This window comes from Scyliorhinus torazame, chromosome 5 (genome assembly GCF_047496885.1).
Source record: "Scyliorhinus torazame isolate Kashiwa2021f chromosome 5, sScyTor2.1, whole genome shotgun sequence".
Taxonomy (NCBI): domain Eukaryota; kingdom Metazoa; phylum Chordata; class Chondrichthyes; order Carcharhiniformes; family Scyliorhinidae; genus Scyliorhinus; species Scyliorhinus torazame.
In genome coordinates this window covers 260,934,772-260,959,497 of record NC_092711.1, presented here as the reverse complement: position 1 = coordinate 260,959,497, position 24,726 = coordinate 260,934,772, and the positions used below count along the sequence as shown (strand labels likewise).

The window sequence follows — 24,726 nt, the reverse complement described above, 5'->3', positions numbered from 1 at the left end:
GGGCAGGTCGACTAAGACTATGGGTGCTTGGTAGTGATGATGCCGATTTGAATGGGTACAGGGGCAGTGATGTGTCCCTGTTGTGAGTGGCCTGTGAAGCCGCTGAGGGTGATTGTGGCTGTAGTGGGCCACGTGTCTTTTTGGAACATGGTGGAGGAATTTATTATGGTGCGGTACCCTCCTGTGTCCCAGAGAAATTCGATGGGCTGTCCCCGTACTTTTGCTGCAACTACTGGTCGGCCGGACCTATCCCAAAGGGTGTCACAGACCCAAGTGAGGGAGCCCGAACACTGTCAGTCAGTTCCGTTCAGGTCTGCTTGGTCTGAACGGGTGCTTACACTATGGACTGACTTTGTCCTGTTTCTATTCAGAGTGCCTGTCTGCTGGGCTCTCTGTGGCTTTTGTGGGGCATTGCATTTTCGTGCAAAGTGTCCTTATTGTCCACAGTTTCAACACTCCTGTGGTTTCTGTGGGGGGCTGTTCCTTCCTTTGTTTACCCATGCGGGGTTCTGGTGCGTCTTAACTGTGTGGATATCTGCCTCTGCCTGCTGTTCTTCGGGTTTCTTAATTACGGGTTTGTTTTGGACAGATTGCTCCCAGGTGCGGGACAATCTTTTTAACACCCATTTCTCATTGTGGGCTTCCTCTGAGGGGTCATAGTTGGTACAGGCTTTTTGTCCTACCTCTGTGGCATGGGAGATAAGGGTGCGGGTCCATTTGGCCATACCGTCTTGGGACAAATGGGCGCGGTCTAAATTGCCGAAAACGGCTGTGAAATGGATCCACAGGCGTCCAGCAAACGCTGTGGGGTGTTCTGTCTTTTTCTGCCTGCACTTATTCAGGCCTTCTACGGGGTCACCTCTGTTGTAGCCGATCGCGTCTAGGATCGCTGTGTGCATTTCTGCAAGGGTGCCTCCTCCTACATTCTGTGGGTCGGGAAGGGCTGCTACGACCAAAGGGTCTAACCTCAAAACTGTGAGCTTCACTTGCTCACGCTCGTCCAGGCCGTACATGGTCGCCTGCTGCTTTACTCTGGCAAAGAAGTGGTGGGGGTCTGTGGTGGGGAGGAACGGTGGGATTTTCTCGCACGCGTCCCGTAATTGGGTCACGGTTAAGGGGGTCGTGTACAGGAATCCCGTGTCTCCTTCCAATGTGACTGTGCGGTGGGTGGTTACTGGGTTCATTGGTGCCTGAACTATCTGCTCTGTGGGGGGTTGGGGTGCTTTTCTCTTCTGGGGCTTTCCTTGTGCACATGTTCCCTGAACATATCTATGCGCGGTCTCATTTAATTCTTCCCAATCCGGGCCGTCTTCTGCATCTAACTGGGATCCAAAGGTGCTCTGGAATCCATTCTGAACTGAAAGCAAAGACTGCAGTTCTGCAATCTGCTTCCGGCACTTTGCGTGATCTAATGAGCTTTGTCTCTGCTCCGTGGTGGCAGCATGGAGTGCTCGTAATGCTGCTTTCAGGTCGCTACACTACCTTTGCAATGCCTCTACCTGTTTCTCTGTTTCCTCTCTTATCAGAACTGCATGTTGCGTGTCCTGATAGGCCTTTTCGTACTGTGTCTGGAAGCTGCTTAGGTGCACCAGACAAGACTGGTGTGCCCACTTGGCATCATCCACCTCTCCGTCCTTTGCTCCTAACTTCCTTCTCAACTCTATGTTCTCTTTCTCAACCTCACTTACATCGACCTTACTCATTCGATGTATTCCTTCTATCTCTTTACGGAGCATCCGAACGACCTCCTCTGTGCCTCGCAATTGTGCCAGACAAGACACGATTGCCATTGGCTTGCGAGCTTTCCCTAAGCTTTTCTTATGGATCTCTGACAGGTTCTCCCACCAAGTATGTCCTATACTCCCGGGTCCTGTTTCCTCATTATCACAGAATTCACTCCAAAGGGGCCATCCTTTCCCTTTGAGATATTTCCTGATCTCCTCTTCCCAAACGGGACACTGACCTACTCTGCTGCTGGTCGCTGTGACCACGAATTCTTCAGGGTTCATGAGGCATTGCATTGCCTGCATTGCCATCTTTCCTCTCCAAATACTCTCTTAAAATTTGGAACGAGGGGTACTAAGGCGGTGCTGTAATTACGGGTATGGCTTTCGCTATTTTCCGGCATACAAACTCCCGACAGTTTTTCGCAACAAAAAATCTATCAGTTTTACCTTATAGCCCTGTTAGTTACGCATGCATTAACACACTTCCGAATTATGAGGATTGATCAGAACTGCTTGAACACTTGTGGTTTTTCTGTTCCCAATTGGATTCTAATTCAAATTTTTGGGTTCTCCTGGAGTGGTTAAGCCACTTCTAAGTCGGGTCCCGGCGGAGTCGCCAGTAATATGTTGCTAACTTTTGTTGGCTCTTAATTCATTGCCCTTTGGGTCTTTACTGAATTTGCTCTGTTTCTATAACCTTTGCTCTAGTGTCGCCAGGTATCTTTATGATACCGCCACGAGGTTCAAGTTCAAGTACTGATCAATAACTCAACACACCAATTAGTAAGATTCAAATCAAAACACATTCATTATACACAGTAAATCACTACTCATGCATAAACTCTACTTTCTAGACTATTCTCTATCACTAAAAGGCCTATACTTAGCTTTGGACTGGCCCACTAGGTCAGGGGAACAAATGGCCTTTCGTTCGGGTTCTGAAACTGCAGGATTCAAAAGCTGGTATGGACTGGTAGCGAGGAGCGCCTTACTCGTAGCGTGCATTGACTGGAGACTTACTTGGTTGGTGCGGCAGCTTGGGCAGTTCACTCTCAAGGGTTGATTCGCTGCTGAGTGACCCTGACAAGATGGATGGTTTGAACTTGGGGACTCTACTTTATAGTCCCCAGGGACTTCCCGCCATTCGGGGCGGACCCCGTACCTGGTTCCAAGTGATTGGACTGCGTTCCGATCACTTGGATCGATTTCCCCAATACTGGAGTTGTTCCCTGATCGCTGGGCGGTCCCTGAGTGTCCGTTGGCCTTCCTTTGTCTTGGCTCCTGCTGGCGCCGAGGAGTCTGGCTTGGCCTTATTCACCTTAAGTGTTTCAATTGTGCCCGGGGATCGCTCATTAATATGCAGATGGCTGCTGGTTTCAGTGCTGGGTGGGCTTTTGTAAGTTCTAATACACAGGATTTCTGCACTTGCTGGTTTTTGGCTGTGTTGGCTGAATTTCCCTGCAGCCTTTGTGGATCTCCATTTTAAGTCGGGAAGTGGCCAACTCAGGTGGCTACAACATAAATAATAATCTTTTACATTTATTGGCTCAGATCTTTCTGAGGCAGGGTGCTCGATAAATTGGACTTTTTCTTCTTGCACATCAACTCAAAGTGTTTTTGGCCTGTAAGTTGTGGAAATATGAACAAAGAATAATACAGCACAGGAACAGGCCCTTCAGTCCTCCAAGCCTGTACTGGTCATGATACCAACCTTGGCCAAAATCCTCAGCACTTCCTTGTGCTGTATCCCTCTATACCCATCCTATCCATGTGTTTGTCAAGATGCCTTTTGAACATCGTTAATGTATCTGCTTCCTCAACCTCCCCTGGAAACGCGTTCCAGGCACTCACCATCTTCTGCTTAATAAACCTGCCTTGCACATTTCCTCTAAACATTGCCCCACGGACCTTAAACCTATGCCCCCTGGTGACTGAGCCACCCTGGGAAAGAGTGCCTGCCCATCCACTCTATCCATGCTACTCATAATCTTGTAGACCTCAATCAGGTTGATAATGTTAATAATGACACAGGGTTGTGAGGCTTTTGGAAGGTTAGTGAATGATGAGACTAAAAGTGGACATCCTTAAGCAATTTGATTTAGACATTTGAAAAGGAACAGAGGAACAACGAAGAATTAAGGTGAATTAGAGTTGAATCAGATGCAGAAAAGATCCATAACTTCCTGGTTCATTGTATTTAGGGGATATCCCAATGATGCATGGGGGAATTCCCTCCAGGAAGTACCCACATAAGGGTTTACCTGGAAATTGTACAGAAGTATTAACTTCCCCTGGACAATTGCACTGCGCTGGGTACCAACCAACAGAAGCAATGTAAATTTGGATGGTTCTATCAATTTTACCCTGATAGCTACTCGGAAAGAATTAGAAGGAAAATATTCACTTCCAAATGCAGAATAACTATTGAAACGCATGGACTGAGCTTCACAAGTATCATCCCGTACATACATGACTCCCTAGAAGATTCCCCCACACCACCCCCAACCACCACCCCTGACACCCCCCTCATTGTCCCACAAGTCTGCCCTACTTCTGGCCCAAAGCCCACCCCACTCCCCGTCCGGTCTGACCTAATGCCCCCCCCCAACCGAATTCATCTGAACTGGGACCCCATCCCGGTCCAACCTAACTCCACAGCAACCCCCCACAACCGACTCGAGCCCCCGCCCACATCCGACCAGACCCTCCCATCCCTCCCTTTCTAATCCGGCCTCACCCCATCCCACACCACCCGACTCCTCCTCCCAGTCCGACCCGACCCCCCACTCCTGACCTCACCACCCTGCAACCCCCCCCTACCCCTCCAGATCCCTCGGTCTCTCCTCCAACCCCCAACCTCCAGTCTACCCCCAATTGTCTGACCTGCTTATCTTTGAAACTTACCTTCTTCCTTTAAATTGTCCCTTTAACATCTCCTTTACGGCAATTAGTGCCTTAAAAAGGGGGCATGTCGTTCTTCCTGCACCCCAGTTAATCCTCGCTGTTGCAGCCTGAGGTGCACTTCATTGCTCCTGTCTCACCCAGCCTGAGGGAAGAAGGTTAAGCGAGACAGGGGCTTTCAGAGAAATCATAGAATTTACAGGACAGAAGGAGGCCATTCGGCCCATCGAGTCTGCACCAGCACCTGGAAAGATCACCCTACTTATGCCCACACCTCCACCCTATCCCCGTAACCCAGTAACCCCATCTAACATTTTTTGGACACTAAGGGCAATTTAGCATAGCCAATCCACCTAACCTGTACATCTTTGGACTGATGGAGGAAACCCACGCAGGCATGGGGAGAACGTGCTGACTCCGCCCAGACAGTGACCCAAGCCAGGAATCGAACCTGGGACCCAGGAGCTGTGAAGCAACAGTACTAACCAATGTGCTACGTGTGTAAGTCCATCCAGAGTGGCAATTCACCGGAGATTGTCACTCTGAGCAAGTTATGGGTGGAAGTGAGATAAAAAAGATTGGATTGAGAGGGAAAAAAAGAAGCAAAGAGAAAGTATGAAAAACAATCTGAATTTATAACCTTTAGGAATGAGACTCCACAGTTTAAATTGCTCCAAGGACAAGTAGATTGATTGTGTTTCAGGGACACAAACCTTCGACGTAAAAAGATACCTCTACTGTTAAATGATGTCCCTTGGAATTAATATGCAAATATAGCAGCTCATGAAACTCACAGGGAGATTTAGGGCCAACTGCAATTTTCGCGAAGCTAATAAAAGATAGATGTAATTCAGGATAATTTGTACATTAATAATAGCCAGCTCCATTAAACTTGCTGTACTGTGGCAGCAAAATCTGAGCCATAATGTGAGATTGTGTTCTTTATCACAATAAGAAACTGGAGAGCACAATCCCCTCAGTCCAAGTGCTTTGAGGATTCATTTTCTCTTGATCACGTACAAAATGAACAGGGAAGAGGTCAAAATGGGAAGAAATCTAACCTCCCTGGCCTTGAGTTAGAAAGGCCAATCTATTTTTTTCCCTCGGTGTCAACAAAGCACTTGGAGGGCTAGAAAAACTTTAATCAGCAGATTTAAGCACGACCATGCAAAATCACCTCTGGGAATTCTCAATCAAATTTTATTTTCCCCAGTGAAATACCGCAGGCCTCATAATGTATCTTTTGGCAGATTCCAACTGATTAAAAGCCAAAAACATCACTCCATTTCATTTTGGAAATTTATTGCAATCAATGCAGAATGATTACACACTGTTAAGACTTCAACCTTTTTTATTCAAGTCAATGATTCTTACACTCTTTGAATACTGTCTCTTCAACAATGCACATTTTTGACATTCAATCTTCCAAAAACTAATGTATTGCTTTTGCCTTGATTAATGGAGCAGGACTCGCAAAAAAAAAGGTCGAAGTGAGTTGCCTGCAAATGACAAAGTTTATGAGCTAATAAATGGCTCAAAGACCCGAATGGACGAGAAACCAACTTGCTTATAAAGCGGTTTTGAAGCAATTTATTGAAGTCAACCCCAACAGTTCTGACACACGTCAGTATTGCATTCTATTATTTTATTTACTGGCTTTTACAGATTTGTCATATAATTCTGAAGGAGGATAAGGTAATGATTTGACATGTATTACTGAATGAAGATCAGTGTCCAAAATGCTTTTAAAGTTTTGACAGCTAAGTCACCCCATAATTATATTTTGGATCAATGAGTCGGCATTATATGGGAAGGCACTTTAGATGTGATCGGCCAGTTGAGTATTCCTGTACTGTAATTGCCATATATCTGTTTCTGCGTCATTTTAAATGCTGTATTTGGCTAAATTTATTCATAATTAAGAAAGAAGTTATTATAAAATATTGGGGGAGGAATCCCCCCCTCCCCCCCATTATTGGCATATTTCTCAGCAGTGGGAGATGGCACGCCATTGGCCGGCAGCAGGATCTCCTGGTCCCTCTGCCATCAATCGGATTTTCCATTGAACCCCCCCCGCTGCCGGTCTACCGGATGATCCTGCTGGCAAGAACGACTGGAAAATCCCCCCTGTTCTTTTTTGTTTTACAACTCTATTTCATGAGAGGATCAACAGATCGAAAACATTGGGCCAAGATTTTCCACCTGCCATGCAAAGAGTCAGCGGGGAACACACTGCCGCCGATACTGGCTGCTCTACAGCTATTTAACACTCCAGGGAACCTAAACTGACTGGAGGCAGGACTTTCACCCCTCACTTGGGAGGAAGGCCCAGCTAAGAGAGCTACTAGTCAATCTGATTGGCCAGGCCGTGCTGTCTCAGCAGCACCAGAGGTAGTAGTAGCATCACCAGAGTTGAAGTCCAGGCGTTCAGGACCAGGTAAATGCAGGAAGCCCCAGGGCAGGAATGGGAGGCGAGTTCAGGTGGTGTGGGCAGAGAGGGGAGTGAGGAGTGGGGGTTTTGATGGAGGGTTTTGAGGGCTGTGGGTCAGGGAAGGGAGCACTTATGGGATGGTGGGATGCAAGCACCTGATTTTGAAAGGATGGTGTGGATGGAGGTTACCTCCTTAATCACGGGCGGCACAGTGGCTAGCACTGCTGCGCCACAGCGCCAGGGTCCCGCGTTCATTTATGGCCTTGGGTAACTGTGTTGAGTTTGCACTTCCTCCCCATGTCTGCGTGAGTTTCCTCCGGATGCACTGGTTTCATCCCACAGTCCATAGATGTGCAGTTAAGGTGGAGTGGCCATGGTAAAATTGCCCCTTCGTGTCCAAATGTACAGGTTAGGTGAGGTTACAGGAATAAGAGGGCGGAATGGGCCTAGGTTGGGTGCTCTTTCAGAGGGTCGGTGCAGTCTTGATTGGCCGTACGGCCTCCTTCTGCTGTGCAGAGATTCTATGATTCCTACTTTCCCCCTTCCCAACTGAGGCCTGTGCAGGGTGACTGTCCAGATTTCCTCAACTCTTTCTGCCTCCCTCAGAATGGAGGCTATGCAGGAATCAGCCCTTATGTGATCATTAATTACCCCTTATGTGCCTCAATTGAGGCAGCAGCCCTAGGTCTTGACCGTCCCATCGTAAAATTGCAGACTGGCGGGTGGGAGTGTGGTGGGAAGGCTATTTGAACCATTTGAAGCCCCCCCACCCCTCCCCCCACCGCCAGTGGGAAAACCATAGAATGTTTCCATTTATTTCTGAAACACTGCATGCTGACTCACTAGGTGCTAGCTTCCATAGATACTGCTGCTTTACCCATGTATGTACTCTGCCTGTACATTAGAGAGCATGCTACTTCAGCCTAACAACTCATTATGATATGACTCTTAAGGTTGCACAGGATACAAATTGAAATCCACACTGGTCCTATAATTAAATTGTCACACATGGGAGGCACTAGCTAATAATAGAGGGAAATGGTAATATTACTTGTGAGCCAGCATGTGCCACCATGACCATCAGTGGCTCCAGCAGCTTGGCAGCAGTTGCCAACACTAAAGTTGCACCCGACAATGCCACCTGATAATCTCATATATGGCACTTGTGGTAGAACCTTATGTATGGCACATATATGGTAGAACCTATCTTTCATGGATTGGCTTCTTCATCCATTGATAAAAGTACACCATATGAAATGATCCCATTGTCGATGGGTTTGCTGTGTGCCCAGCTGCTCACATAGATGGAAGGATGCTGCAATGATTTGAAAGTAACACACACCTCCATCTGTTGAAACGTTTTGATCTATTTCTTAGCTGTGAACTAAGGGGAGAGTGTCATATAAGTCCCAGCTTGCAGCCATCAAATCCACATCTCTTCGGCATTCCACTGCAATCTCAATTAAAGACTGGGGAGAGGTTGCTAAAAAAGCAGAAAGAAGATACACTATCATAGCAGTTATGCTATTAGACTAGTTATCCATAGCCCTGGAAGAATGACAAGGGATGTATACTTACTGCCTTAGTTTCAGGTGCTGAGTTGGGCCTAATTCTGGGCAGAAACCTGATTGAAAGCACAGTTGGAAGTTGGCCTCATATTTCCAGAAGGTGAGCAATTGAGAATCCACCTCCAGAATTGTTGTCCAATTAAATAATAATAATTAATAATAAGAATCTTTATTGTCACAAGTAGGCTTACATTAACACTGCAATGAAGTTACTGTGAAAAGCCCCTAGTCGCCACATTTCGGCACCTGTTCGGGTACACAGAAGGAGAATTGAGAATGTCCAATTCACCTAACAGTACGTCTTTCGGGACTTGTGGGAGGAAACCGGAGCACCCGGAAGAAATCCACGCAGACACGGGGAGAATATACAGACTCCGCACAGACAGTGACCCAAGCTGGGAATCAAACCTGGGACCCCCGAGCTGTAAAGCACCAGTGCTACCCAATGTGCTACCATGCTGCATAAAGGATGGCAGGCAGGAATATGCACCAGAAATGTGATTTCATGTGTTGGATTTAACAGGACACTCGCAGCTTGTAAAAAAAAAATTTAGAGTGCCCAATTCATTTTTTTCCAATTAAGGGGCAATTTAGCGTGGCCAATCCACCTACCCTGCACATCTTTGGGTTGTGAGGGCGAAACCCACGCAAACATGGGGAGAATGTGCAAACTCCACACGGACAGTGACCCAGAGCCGGGATCGAACCTGGGACCTCAGCGCCGTGAGGCAGCAGTGCTAACCACTGTACCACCGTGCTGCCACAGGACACACGCAGCTTTGATATTGGCAGCACAAGAGTTGTGCAATTCTAACAGTTCTATGAGAACTTTGAGAGGAATGACAGGAATACGGAGAAGGGCTGCAGTTGCTTCATGGACAGTTCCCTGAACATTATGTTGGAAATGGTTAAGGCATGGAGACAGATGCTCATCCTCGAGGCTGGTAGGAGGAGGTCAGCTGACCTGAATAAGTAGACATGGCTGCAGATAGCAGAGAAGGTACAAAGCTAGAACGTGGTGCAGAGGCCCTGGATCCAGTGCAGGAAGCATTTTGATTACCTCCAGAGGATTGGCAAGAGGAGAGTGCCATATAAGTCCCAGCTTGCAGCCATCAAATCCACATCTCTTCGACATTCCACTGCACAGATACCCTCTGAACCAGAATATTTACTATCATACAGATGAAGATATTCCAAGGCTTGCTGCAACATAGCAGCTAAGCAGAAAGCATGCTCACTTCCCATACATTCTGATGGAGGGCTCCCCATCCTACAGTGATGTCCCTCAAATGTGGATTTGCCTTTTGGACCATAGGCATGACCGTTCATACCACAAATACCCTTTTGTTAATCATTGCTGGGAAAAAGAGCTCAAAACCCAGAGAAGAGGGAAAGCAGGGATGAGTGCCATCCTGGGTAATCCTACTGCCAATGGAGGAGGAAGCCCTACAAATCGGGTGGTAGCTGAAGGAGCAATAGGAGTGGGGTCAGGGCCGGGTGATTGAATTAATCAGCCAAGTCGCACAGAGCTATGGGTGGGCAGCACGGTAGCACAGAGGTTAGCACTGTTGCTTTACAGCGTGAGGGTCACTGTCTGAGCAGAGTCTGCACATTCTCCCCGTGTCTGTGTGGGTTTCCTCCGGGTGCTCTGGTTTCCTCTCACAAGTCCCAAAAGACGTGCTTGTTGGGTGATTTGGACATTCTGAATTCTCCCTCAGTGTACCCGAACAGGTGCCGGAGTGTGACGACTAGGGGATTTTCACAGCAACTTCATTGCAGTGTTAATGTAAGCCTACTTGTGACCTAATAAAAATTATTATTATACCTCCGGCTGCTCATTTGGCACTATTAAAATACATTGATATGGTCATCAAGTTGTGATGGCATGAATGCAATGTTGCACATGTGCAGCACTAACTGATGTCTTCTCGCTGCCAAAGAGATATTGCTGTTGGTGCAAGAAGAGTGGAATGAGGAGGTGGCTCAGTCTGCAGAACGGGAACAGCATTCTGAAGGAAGCACTTTCACTTGGCTCATGCACACCCTCCACCAGTGCAGAAGTACACATACATATCAATGGGGCCCTCAGCCACAGATACAAAGGGTGGCAAAAGGTGAGGAGCACTTCACTTGTGAGCAGAATCAGGTGCTGCAGGCAAGAACAGCTGCAGGGAGTCCGCATTGGAGGACAGAAGACAGCTGCACCTAAGCTCAGCTGGACACAGATGTTGAGCCTCGGGGATCATATACACAGCGGGTCCTGTGGAGCAGCAAAGAGGAATGTGTGGGCGTCTGTCAGAATTTCCAGAGGCAGTACACAATTTTGTGCTGACGTTGGAAGAGTCTATCTCTTCCTCGAGTACAGTGATATCTGTGCTATTTGAATTCAGGATCACCTCATTAAAAGTATGACATTCTATGCCTGACAGGTGTGGGTGAGCCTACACCAGATGGACGTCTGTGGTTAAGGGGACAGTTCGCTAGCACCTTTGCAAGGGCAGCTAGATATGGGAAATACATGCTGGCCTTACTACTGACGTCCACATTTCAAAAAAAACAAATAAAAAGAATGTGCAGTCATATTTGTAAAGAGGAAGCTGCATAAGCTTTTGACAGGATTATGAGGTAGAGTTAGAATTCATGTTGTTTGTCCAAGTTGCCTTCAGAGATCTTAATAAGAGATATATTTTGAAACACATTTCCCATACCCGGGGAGCCACCTCTCCTGCAAGGCTGACATCGATGAGGATATCCAACATCATATCTAACTCATGAGTGCCTTCTTTGGACGCCTAAGGATGAGAGTCTTTGACGACCGTGACATCTATGCTGATACCAAGACCTTCGTGTACAAGGCGGTTGACCTCTCAACTCTTCTATATGGCTCAGAAAATTGTGCTAAGTACAGATGCCACCTCAAGGTCCTGGAGAGGTACCATCAACACTGCCTGAGATGGATTCTCCGCATCAGCTGGAAGGCCAGGCGTACTAACATCAGTGTCCTTGAAGGAGCCAAGAGCACCAGTATCGAAGCCATGATTCTGAAACCAACACCACTGGGCCAGCCATGTGCTTGGGAAGTCAGAGTCCTGACTTCAAAGCAAATCTTCTTCATCCAGCTCAAGGAAGGCTTTAGAACAAGAAGAGGACAAAGGAAGTGCTTCAAAGGCACCCTAATGGCTTACCTCAAGAAATGCAACATCAACGATGCTCAGAAGAGACCTGCTTGGAGGAACCTCCTGATTGAAGGGACACAATTCTTTGAGAACACCCGACGGCAAGAGAAGGCCCAGAAAAAGTGTCTGGGAAAGGAATACCAGCAGTCTAGAGTCCACTTTCCCACTTCCTGGAAACACCTGTCAAGGGTGTGGCAGACGATGTGGCTCTAGGATCAGGTTCATTAGCCATGCAAGAACCCACAGAACCCATGACCAGTAACACAGAGTTTGTTCAGTGGACAACATACTCATTCGTGAGTGCTCGGTCAAGAAGAAGATCTAACAATTGGTCAGCAAAAATTTATCAGTGTCCCATAACAGGTCATTGCTTCATCCGTCGGTGCTCCTACATTAGTTAATGTTACTGTCAGGCCTCAGTTAAGATATTGTAATAAAAACAGAAAATGCTGGAAATGTCATTGGTCTGAGATATTAATGTTGTTTTTCTCGCCACATGTTGCCAAACCTGCTGAGTGTTTCTAGCGTTTTTTTCTTTCAGATTTCCAGTAGCCACAGTAATCTGCTTTTGAGTTAGAATACTGTGTCAAGTATTAGTCGCCTCACATGCTGGGTGACTTTGGAATGGGTGCAGAAGAGGGCCACTGGGCTAATTCTGAGCTTAATGTACCTTGTTTATTGGATCAGGTCAATACACTTTTGGGGTCACCGAATTCAGGTTTATGAGATGATGAATGGATCGTGTTTGAGTTGATAGCCTAGGGAAATTCATTTGAATTTTTACAAGGCCAGATTTGGATTGGATGCCAGAAGGTGACCGTTGACCTGGAGAATGGTGAACCTCTGCACAGGCTATCGGCTCACGCAGTTGACAGCAATTCACTGAATTTCATTACATTAGAGCTAGACCAGTTTCTGGCAGCTACGGAAGTCATCTACATACAAACACACAAATTAGGAGCAGGAGTAGGCCACTCGGCCCTTTGAGCCTGCTCCACCATTCAATAAGATCATGCTGATCTGATTGTAACCTCAACTCCACTTTCCCGCCTACTCCCAAATAACCTTTTACCCCCCCCCCTCACTTATCAAGAATCTATCTACCTTTGCCTTAAAAATATTCAAACTCTCTGCACCCACTGCCTTTTGAAGGAAAGAGTCGCAGAGACTCAAGGGTCCTATGAGAGAAATAAATTCTCCTCATCTTTGTCTTAAATGAGTAATGTAGTGTTTATTGGCAACTAACAAGGGTAACCGATGTACAGGCACAGAGCCTCTAATAAAAATCTGGCTCCTGGGTTCACTCTGACCAGAACCCTGCTCCCTGGGATTCACACTGATCCTCAATGGTTGGAGTTCGCGTGCTCCCACATGATAGGCCAAGCCAGTCACTCGGGCCAGGAGGGACTCGCTACCACAGACCCCCAGTTCTAGGTTTTCCCACAAGAGAATACATCCACTCCAATCCATCCTGCCGAACTCCCAGGATATTATATCTTTGAATCAAGTGGCTCCTATTCTTCTTGACCCTACTGGATACAAGCTTAGTCTGTCCAAACTTTCCTCATAAGCCCATTCCAGGTGTTAGTCTGGTAAACCGTCTCTGAACTGCTTCCAATTCAATTGCATCCTTCCTTAAATAATAAGACCAATACTGTACATAGTACTACAGAAGTGGTCACAACGTACCCTGTATAACTGAAGCATAACCTCCCTACCTCCTATGCATTCAATTCCTCTCGCAATAAATGATAAAAATCTATTATCTTTCCGTACATTCATACTAGGACATCCAGATCCCTCTGCATCTCTTATAAAAGTTTGGCAGTGAAAGGAATCATCAGAATGATCGACTGGATTTGTTTCATTTGTCCTGGGGGATGAGTGGCAAAGAACTTTCCTTATTATTTTCCTCCAATGTGCCCTGGCTTTTTAAAATCTGTTTCCATGCCTCTCCCAGGAGATCACATGGGGTTGTATTTTATGGGTCGCCATGGTCCCCTTTTTCTATATTGTATGTTCAGTAGTTCTCACAAAGAGGTTCTGAGTATTGTATGGTTGAACAGTTAATGCTTATCAGAACTATGTACATACATACAGGGTTATAGCCCACGCTATGAGCTAACTCCATGCTTGTTTCACAACTGAGTCTTGTCTCTGGTCATGTGTCTCTTTACAAAACATTGTGGGTGGTACTGTTTCTCTGACCCACAATAGCCCTTACTATGTCAGATATCCTTATACACCTCCCAACCTCCAACCCCAAGTCTTTAAACGCCACATTTGTATCACAATCACGTCATCTCTTCTACTCCTAATTCTCTGACTTTATAAATTCAGACTGCCTGGAGGCTTGTCAATTTTTGCAGATCTCGTTCTGGTCACTTTTGGAAGAGTGGTAGGCTTGGTTAATTTGGGCAACCTTCGTTGATCTGGAGTTTGAGTTGTAGCCTGTGTTTCTGGCACTCGGTTGTCTTCTGATTATCTTTTTCTGCTCCTTGGAGTTGAACATCTCTTTGGCAACTCCCCACCTACTCCGTTCAGGGGCCAGCGATTTTTCCCATTTTTGCCGTAGATGAGTGTTCACTCTGTTGATTATAGTACTAACCCAATTTTTCTTTTTCCTTGTCCGCTGTGATCTTTGTGAGATTTAAAGACTTCTCTCCCTGTCAGTTGGATGTTTTGCATCAATGGTCTCACCTTGCAGTTTGGCTTTTATCGTGACATCATGTTCTTTTGTGCGTCTTTGTATCTCACTAAGATGTGCTCAGGTAAGTTGATGGCCGCTAATTCCTTTCTCCAGCATCGTCTCACAGCTTTGCGTGTTGTTTGGATGTTGCATTGTCTGTACTACAGTGTTTACAGTTTGTTTAACAGCAACAATTGGAGATTGGACTTGGGTCTCATTCTTCTGCTGCTGGTCTTTTTCTCGTGTGTCTTCCACTCGAGGTACAGTGGTAATTATCTGAATGTTTGGCTGGTCTGACCAAAGCTTCTGCCACCTGCAAAGAAATTGGAAAAACTGTTTCTGTGAAGAGAATTCAGAGCTAAAGTCCCAGTTGGGAGCCTCTTTATTGGTGGGCCTTTCCGGAACTTGTCGTCCATGTAGTTGATGACCCAGTTGTCTTGATGTCTTCTGCTGTTTTAAGAAGATTAACAGCAACGTGCCCATTTCTGCTCAAGTGAGAAAAGGATTGGTTTTGAATAATGTACATGACTTTCAACATCTGCTTGTCATCTACCTTAGAGTTCTAGTTCTAGGATCATGCCTATGACCAGAAGTCTGATTTCTCCAAGCCCATAGAATGGTATGTCTGTCAGTCATAGCCAGAGATCTCTCTGTTACAGTTCCTTATCTGGGAGGACTGTAACATTGGCTCCTGTGTCCTGTACTATGGCTTGCTTTTGTCACCTAAAATGGAACGGTGCTGTTTGCAGATTTCAAACTGCCTAACTATTTGGATGAACTTTTCTCGAGTCAGATCTCTCTTGGCCTATAGTATGTCTGAAAGGGAATCATTAACAACTCCAACAACAACAGTTCTGTCCCTTATGAGTCCTGACATAGGCCACCATAGTCACAGCCTTCAGCCTATCTGTATAATTCATTTATAAAAGAGTCAACTAAATCTCCAGGCTGGTGTATGTGTTTGTTGAATTTCATCCTGTCTGAAATGTTGATGCTTCTCAGAGTCAAATATGTATTGGAGGATTTCAGAACTTCACCAAATTTATCTGAAGATTCATGTATTCTTGGTCTCACAACAATACCAGACCTTTGCTGTACTGTTCTATGTTCTATATTGGATAGGCACATGGAGCACACCAGAATAACAGGGAGTGGGTTAGCTTGATCTTGGTTTTGGACAAGGCTCGGCACAACATTGAGGGCCAAAGGGCCTGTTCTGTGCTGTACTGTTCTATGTTCTATAAAGTAGTGCATTCACTTATTCAACATCTGTGTTTTTACCTAATCCTGAAGCTATCAGGTACCTTAAGAATCTCTTCCACAAAGACCCCAATGTTGTGTTCGGTCTATTCCTTGGATCAGTCCAATTGGTCTGGTAATGTTGATTTGTTGTCCATGGTTGCTTGAAAGTTCAATTGAGTACATTTAAATATTGTGCAAGTTTTAAAGATGGCACCACAATAACCATTTTTTCAAAGATTCTTCCTGGACTTGTCATACTTGGCAGACTCCCATGGTGATGGGGCCTCTTTGGGGGTTTAGCTTTCTGTAGAAATTTGTTAAATCACAGTTTGGGGCCTTCGCTGTGCTATCGAAGGATTTCCGGGTGTTAAACTATTGACTCACAGCTTTGGCTGTGGTTTACGAACTTGATGCTCAATCAATAACTCCAGAAGCGAGATTGGATGACAATTGAAGGTTTTATCGGACTAGATGTTTCCCCCAGCAGCGCAGGTACAGAATGCAGCTGCTAGGGAGACACAGGCTCTTATACTCCGCCTTACTGGGCGGAACCAGCAGGCAGGCTTCACCAATGATATTGCTGTCTCAGGTATCTCCCACACCAATGGTCTTACAGCATCAACCTGGGTACCGTAATACCCCTAATACCGACTACCACATTCACCCCCTGTTAAAAAAAAGAGTCCGGCGGGGATGATGGTCTCGCGTTATACAGTGGTAGAGGTTGAGGGTATGGTGGTACCCGGTATACATTAGTACAGTATTTTGCCTTGTTACATGTCGCAACTATTTACAGTATTTATTTACATTCAAAATGAAGCAATTAGTCGTTCGGGGGCCCTGGCCATCCTCTGCGACCGTCGCAGTTTCGGCGCTGATGCAGGCACCGGCTCGGGCATCCATGGCTCCGGGAGCGTGCTTCGGCTTCTTCGGCAGCTTCATCACCCCTAGGTGGGACCAGTGGGAGAACCGATCCACCTGGGAAGGGGGCGGCTGTGGGGTGCGCCGGTGGGAGGGAGGGTGGGGTTGGTGGTGGGGGTGTGGGTGGGGAGCCAGCGGGCGGTAGGTCCCTTGGGAGACTGTATCCTGTCGGCGGTCGGGGTACGCCACGTAGGCGTATTGAGGGTTAGTGTGAAGGAGGTGGACCCTCTCGACCAATGGGTCCGACTTTTGCGCCCGCACGTGTTTGCGGGGCAGCGTGGGTCCAGGAGCTGCCAGCCAGGTTGGGAGTGAGGTCCCGGAGGTCCTAGGGAAGGCAAGGAGACGTTCGTGAGGTGTCTGGTTGGTCGTGGTACACAGCAGTGATCGGATGGAGTGGAGAGCATCCGGAAGGTGCTCCTGCCAGCGGGAGGCTGGGAGATTCCTGGACGGTAGGGCCAGTAGGACGGTCTTCCAGACCGTTCCGTTCTCACTCTCTACCTGTCCGTTTCCCCGGGGGTTATAACTGGTTGTCCTGCTCGAGGCAATGCCCTTGCTGAGCCGGAATTGACACAGTTCGTTGCTCATGAAGGAGGAACCCCTATCGCTGTGTATGTAGCAGGGAAACCGAACAGGATAAAGATACTGTGGAGGGCTTTTGTGACGGTGGCTGCGGTCATGTCGGGGCAGGGGATGGCAACCAGGAGTACTCGTCAATCACGTTCAGGAAGTACGTGTTGCGGTCGGTGGTGGGGAGGGTCCCTTTGAAGTCCCTACTGAGGCATTCAAAGGGACGGGAAGCCTTTATCAGGTGCGCTTTCCCTGGCAGGCCTCTGCCGCCAGGGGAAAAACCGTGGATTGAAAAAAGTGGGCGGGCCTTGTCCGCATAGTTGGGGACCCACTGGGCATAACATGAAAAAAATCCCAGGCAGCGTTTCAGGGCCTTGGAGCAGTGGGGGAGGGGGCGCATGCGTTCGGGATCTGGGCCTATAACTCCATCATGCACTAAGTAGCCGAGGATGGCTAGACGGTCGGTGCTGAACACGCATTTGTCCTTGTTGTAGGTTAGATTAAGGATTTTTGCGGTATGGAGGAATTTTCGGAGGTTAGTGCCGTGGTCCTGCAGGTCGTGGCCGCAGATGGTGATGTTATCAAGGTACGGAAACGTGGCCCGCAAACCATACCGGTCAACCATTCGATTCATCTCCCGTTGGAGGACTGAGACTCCATTTGTGACACCGAAGGGAATCCTTAGGAAGTGGTAGAGCCGCCCATCTGCTTCGAATGCAGTGTATTTGCGGTCGCTAGGGCGGATGGGGAGCTGGTGGTAGGCGGATTTTAGATCCACCGTGGAAAAGACCTTGTATTGTGCAATCTGATTGTCCAGATCAGATATGCGAGGGAGAGGGTACTCATCGAGCTGCGTATACCTGTTGATGGTCTGACTGTAGTCGATGACCATCCTATGCTTCTCCTCGGTCTTTACACCCACTACTTGAGCTCTCCAGGGACTGTTGCTAGCGTCAATAATCCCTTCCTTCAGTAACCGCTGGACTTCTGAACTAATGAAGGTCCGATCCTGGGCACTGTACCGTCTGCTCCTGGTGGCGACGGGTTTGCAATCCGGGGTGAGGTTCGCAAAAACGGAAGGCGGATCGACCTTGAGGGTTGCGAGGCTGCAGACAGTGAGGGGGGTTATAGGGACGCTGAATTTAAAAGTTAAACTCTGGAGGTTACATTGGAAATCTAACCCTAGGAGCGTGGCAGCAAAGAGATGAGGGAGGATGTAGAGGCGGAAATTCCCTTCCCTGGATCGTGAGGTTTGCTACACAGAACCCTTTGATCTCTACAGAGTGAGTCCCGGAGGCCAGGGAGATTTTTTGATTAACTGGGTGGATGGAAGAGAACAGTGCCTTACCGTGTTGGGGTGTATGAAGCTTTCTGTGCTCCCGGAGTCAATCAGACAGGATGTTTTGTGCCCATTGATGAGCACGGTCATCGTCGCGGTCGCGAGTGTTCAGGGCCGAGACTGGTCCAGGGTCACCAAGGCAAGTTGAGGCAAAAGTTGGAGGTTTTCCTCGAGCGGTGCGTGGTCATCCGAATCGGGGTCCTGAGACTCCAGCCAAGATGGCGGTGCCCACTGGTCCCACATGGCTGCGGGTGTGCAAGATGGCGGCGCCCATCCGTCGTACGTGGTCCCTGGGGAACAAGATGGCTGCGCCCGGGGCCCGCACGTGGCTCTGGAACAGGATGATGGCGGCGCCCGCTGGCCGCACGTGGCACGTGGAGAGAGTTGAGGTGGCGGTCCTGGTTCGCCCCCGGAGACCGCGGCAACTGCCCGGGCCTGGCATACCGCCATGAAATGGCCCTTTGTGCCGCAGCCTTTGCAGGTGGAGGAGCGGGCCGGACAGCGCTGCCAGGGTTGCTTGGCTTGCCCGCAAAAATAGCAGAGGACCCCCCCCGGGGTTGCCTGGTAGTCGCGCAGCACAAGCTTGTGGAGGGATGGGGGATGCATCAGAATCGGCAGCGGGGGGGTTCCACGCTGCCCAGGGGGCCGCCGCGCGGTTGGGTACGTAAGCGCGGGTGTTTTGGGAGGCGACATCCAGGTAGCTAGGAAGGCCCCGTGCCTCCTTGAGGCCTAGTGTCTCTTTTTCTAGCTGCTGCTGGCGGATTTGGGAGGACAGAATACCTGCATCGAATGCGTCCCGGATCTAAGGTTTTGTGTGTTCGCTGGCTGAAACCTGCGGGCAGTCACAGTTCCTACTTAACACCAGGAAGCGCAGTGTAGAATTCCTCCAACGATTCCCCGGGGATTTGTCGCCTCGTCGCTAGCAGATGTCGGGTGTAGACCTGGTTTACTGGGCGAATATAGTGTCCTTTCAGCAGGGTCATCGCGGCCTCGAAATCGTCTGCATCCTCGATGAGGGTGTAGATCTCTGGGCTGACCCTCGAGTGGAGAACTTGCAGTTTCTGGTCCTCCGTAGGTGCAGTCGGGCTGTCCTGAGGTACCCTTTGAAGCATGCCAGCCGGTTTGAAGGTTGCCGCTGAGTTTGCCACGTGGGGGCTGAGTTGCAGACACTCTGGCTTGATTCGGAGCTCCATTCTTTAAAATCCAGTCCAATAAATTGATGCTCGATCATTAACTCCAGAAGCGAGATTGGATGACAATTGAAGGTTTCATTGGACTAAATGTTTCCCCCAGCAGCGCAGGTACAGAATGCAGCTGCTAGGGAGACACAGGCTCTTATACTCCGCCTTACTGGGCGGAACCAGCAGGCAGGCTTCACCAATGATATTGCTGTCTCAGGTACCTCCCACACCAATGGTCTTACAGCATCAATCTGGGTACCGTAATACCCCTTATACCGACTACTACAGAACTTACTGCTTCTTTTCTTTTCCTTACAACAAAGTCGGCCACCATTTGGTATGGTGACGATTCTGAAACCCGGCTGGCCACGCTGCTTTCGGAAATGGCCCTGAGACTTTTTGTTTACAGCAGTGGAACTTTTCAAACTAGTCCTGACTAGGGCTAAATTTTCTGCTGACCCCAGCTCGTTCCTTTGAATGTGTAGTTTGTGGGCATTCACAATGGACCTCCACCAGATCTTGTGACCTCCTCAGCTGCACAGTGGAGTTTTTTTTCTTTGCCTTTCTGTTTCCAATTCTGCCATGGAACTTCTCCAGACAATCTCCTTCTGTGTCTTCACTTCAGGTGATTTCAGTCAGGTCAGAATGCGGTTTCTTTAATTTTCTAGCTTTTGAGTTTCTGCTCCAGTTTCTCTTGAGGTTCTGAGTTTTTTCATTAACTGCCGCCATGTTGTATGTTCACTAGGTCTCACGAAGAGGTCCGGTGTCTTGTATGTTTATTGGTAACATATAACTATGTACATATACGCAGGCTAAAGGCCAAGCTATGAACTAACTCCATGTTTGCTTCCACACGGGTTGCTATCCTGTCCACAACTGACTCTAGTCTCAGGTAATGTGCCTTTTTATATCACACTATTGCGGGTACTGCTTCTCAGATCCACATTAACTCTTGCTATGCCAGTAACCCTTTACAACACCCACCTGCACTAGAATGTCAGTGGGGAGCTCATCCAAGGGGCGAACGGCTGGTCTGCTCTCACTTGATGGTCAATTGGCCTCAGGGACAGGGAATCCAATCTCAGAGAGCTGCTGACCAATCGCACGGCTGGCAGCTCTTTGGCCTCAGCAGTGCCAGGTGGGAGCTGTGGCCAATGCTGGGATTACAGGCAGTCCCCAATGGAGATCATCACTGCAGTCAAAAACTAAGATAAGTGGGGGAGATTTCGCCAGGGCCAGGCTGGCAGGCCCGGATGAGGAGGGTGGGGGTCAGGTTTGAGAGGCTTGGGAGAAGGATAAAGGGAGAAGTGTAATCTTAGAGGCTGTGCCTCCGATGGACACAGAGGACCCCAAAAAGCATCCGCATTGAGGCATTTAATGACCCACCCCACCTTGATACTTGCTGGTGGGACAACATAAAATCCAACCCATGGTTTTAGGTAAGGTGAAGAGTGAACGTGTTGTCATACCCAAGGTATCAAAATTGTGCAGGGCAGGCTGTATGAGTTAACGGATCTTTTCCAATCCATTATTGTTCATTATGCTACTTGTGTAATAGTACTTGTTACAATTCCACTGGGTTATCACTTTTATTTCAGTGAGATTGCTTGACTGATGCGAATCATTTATCTGTTCATACTTGTTTATCAGTTAATATGTCTTTATCATGTGATGTACTTTTGATATATTCCTTTATGTTTTACGTGTTCTTGTCTCATGTGTTCAGCAGATTATCTTTATCAATTGACTTTGTTATATTAATTAGAATTGCTTTGTCTCTTGGTTCATGCTACCTGTTTAGACTATTAACTTTGTTTCTGCTCTTGTGACTTAGTAATTCATAGCCAGTTAATACTCTTTCATCAGATAGTCCTCTTGTACCAATGAGCATTCTTTAATCAGTTGATATTTATTTTTAAGTTAACGATTTCTGATCTGTGAACACTCTTTCAACCTACCTGCCTTGTTTTTTGTCTCCATCTTGATCTTGTGTCATCACCAATATGGGACGTTTTAAATGTCCTCTGGAATTCTTGATTGATCCTCCCAACAGGCAGACATAGTCTTGAGGCTGAATTAAAAGAGATATTACATAGATTGTAAATCTAAATAACATAAAGTCAAGGAACATACATATTTAGTACAAATAGCTCCCTGGAACAGTTTTAGAATATTTGCAATTTTCAATATAATTGGGAGAAACCATGGGCAGGACTCTCCAATTACCAAAATCATGTTCGGCCGGAGAATCAAAGTTTACAACCAAATCGGGGGCAGCGGCACGATGCTCCGCCCCCTCCAAATCGGAGTACTTGACGGTCTCAGGACGTTGCCTGAGGCCCGCCCCTGACCGGCCGAGTTCCCGACGTCATGGGTCTCTCATGGTCCCATCCGTTGGGAACTCGGCGAGGCGGCAGCGGACTCAGTCCAGTGCCGCCACAGTCGGGGGAGGGCCGATCCGCGGGCAGGGGGGACTTTGCCAGGGGCTGGGGGCACTGTGGGGGGGATGGTCCGGGGCGCGCGAACCCGCCAAAAGGGTGGTACTATTTCGCAGGCCGGGTCCACGAGCGTCTGGCGCCATGTTGCACGGTGCGGCCGCTGCAGGCCTAGGACCCAGCAATTCTCTGGGCCTTATCGCCAGCTGGAGCCGAGTGCTCTATGCTGGCTTGATGCTAGCCCCCAGCCAAACGGAGGATTGGTGGCCGTTTCTTCTGTCGTAAAATGCCACGTTCCCACCACAGCGTGGGGACATAGCCTCAAAATCGGAGAATCCAGCTCCATATCTATGTGAATGCACTGAACCTTAGCATTCTTTGTATGTAGCATTTAAAGCAGTGATGATTGCTTTTTACCCTCCTACGTGCCTACGCAAGCTGGCAGAGCACTGCGATTATGGGCCATCACTTCCTGAGATGCTGAGGGACCGCCTTGTGTGCGCAATCAACAACATGGCAATCCAACGTAAGTTGCTGGCTGAATCATCTTTGGGCTTGAATAGGGCCATGGAGAAATCTCTCTTACATGAAAATGAGGAGGAGCTCCAGGGCTCAGTGGAGATAAAGGTGAATAGTGTTGGACACCCCCCATTCAGGCGAGCAATGACTCCTAAGAGTAGAGCATCTGGGACTCAGCCACTGCCCGAGCAATGACGGGGCCAGACCCATTGGCCAAGGGCCTCATAAAGCCCGGTGAGATATCTCTCCAGAACCTTCGGAGAAGGACTCACAACGGCGCTGTACCTTTGTCAGAGGAACCGTGGGGACCAGGAACGGAAGACCCGCCAACAAGCATACTGTCCTGGTCAGGGGACATGCCCACCGAGAGACCTGGCACAGCCCGATGAGGGCGGGTGCATGCAACTAAATTGCATCACCACACCAAGAATAGCCCCCATCAAAGTGACCATCCAGGTTAATGGCCACCCGCTAGAAATGGAAATTGACAATGAGGCTGCTATCTTGGCCATTGAACAAACAAAGAAAATTACAGCACAGGAACAGGCCCTTCGGCCCTCCCAGCCTGCGCCGATCCAGATACTTTATCTAAACCTGTCGCCTATTTTCTAAGGATCTACTTCCCTCTGTTCCCCGCCCGTTCATATATCTGTCTAGATGCATCTTGAATGATGCTATCGTGCCCGCCTCTACTACCTCCGCTGGCAAAGCGTTCCAGGCACCCACCACCCTCTGCGTAAAAAACTTTCCACGCACATCTCCCTTAAACTTTCCCCCTCTCACTTTGAAATCGTGACCCCTTGTAATTGACATCCCCACTCTTGGAAAAAGCTTGTTGCTACCCATACTGTCCATACCTCTCATAATTTTGTAGACATCAATCAGGTCCCCCCTCAACCTCCTTCTTTCCAACGAAAACAATCCTAATCTACTCAACCTTTCTTCATAGCTAGCACCCTCCATACCAGGCAACATCCTGGTGAACCTCCTCTGCACCCTCTCTAAAGCATCCACATCCTTCTGGTAAAGTGGCCACCAGAACTGCACACAGTATTCCAAATGTGGCCGAACCAAAGTCCTATACAAATGTAACATGACTGGCCGACTCTTGTACTCAATATCCCGTCTGATGAAGGCAAGCATGCTGTATGCCATCTTGACCACTCTATCGACCTGCGTTGCCACCTTCAGGGTACAATGGACCTGAACTCCCAGATCTCTCTGTACATCAATTTCCCCCAGCACTCTTCCATTGACCATATAGTCCGCACTTGAATTAGATCTTCCAAAATGCATCACCTCGCATTTGCCTAGATTGAACTCCATCTGCCATTTCTCTGCCCAACTCTCCAATCTATCTATATTTTGCTGTATTCTCTGACAGTCCTCCTCGCTATCTGCAACTTCACCAATCTTAGTATCATCTGCAAACTTGCTAATCAGACCACCAGATCATTTATGTAGATCACAAACAACAGTGGTCCGAGCACTAGTCACCTTTCTCCATTTTGAGACACTCCCTTCCACCACTACTCTCTGTCTTCTGTTGCCCAGCCAGTTCTTTATCCATCTAGCTAGTACACCCTGAACCCCATACGACTTCACTTTTTCCATCAACCTACCATGGGAAACTTTATCAAACGCCTTACTGAAGTCCATGTATATGACATCTACAGCCCTTCCCTCATCAATTAACTTTGTCACTTCCTCAAAGAATTCTATTAGGTTTGTAAGCCATGACCTTCCCTGCACAAAAACATGCTGCCTATCACTGATAAGTCTATTTTCTTCCAAATGTGAATAGATCCTATCCCTCAGTATCTTCTCCAACAGTTTGCCTACCACTGACGTCAAGCTCACAGGTCTATAATTCCCTGGATTATCCCTGCTACCCTTCTTAAACATAGGGACAACATTAGCAATTCTCCAGTCCTCCGGGACCTCACCCGTGCTCAAGGATGCTGCAAAGATATCTGTTAAGGCCCCAGCTATTTCGTCCCTCGCTTCCCTCAGTAACCTGGGATAGATCC

The 24,726-nt window shown here is 47.9% G+C and overlaps 1 protein-coding gene across 6 annotated transcripts in view; it reads right to left on the bottom strand.

Annotated features, from left to right (window-relative positions):
- frmpd3 (FERM and PDZ domain containing 3) overlaps nt 1–24,726 on the bottom strand; it is a 698,336-nt gene that overhangs the window by 268,399 nt on the left and 405,211 nt on the right. For all 6 annotated transcript variants that reach the window (XM_072505444.1, XM_072505439.1, XM_072505443.1 and 3 more), the window contains one exon: nt 21,701–21,813. The gene's annotated coding sequence lies outside the window, so the exon portion shown is untranslated. The remainder of the gene's footprint in view (nt 1–21,700; nt 21,814–24,726) is intronic.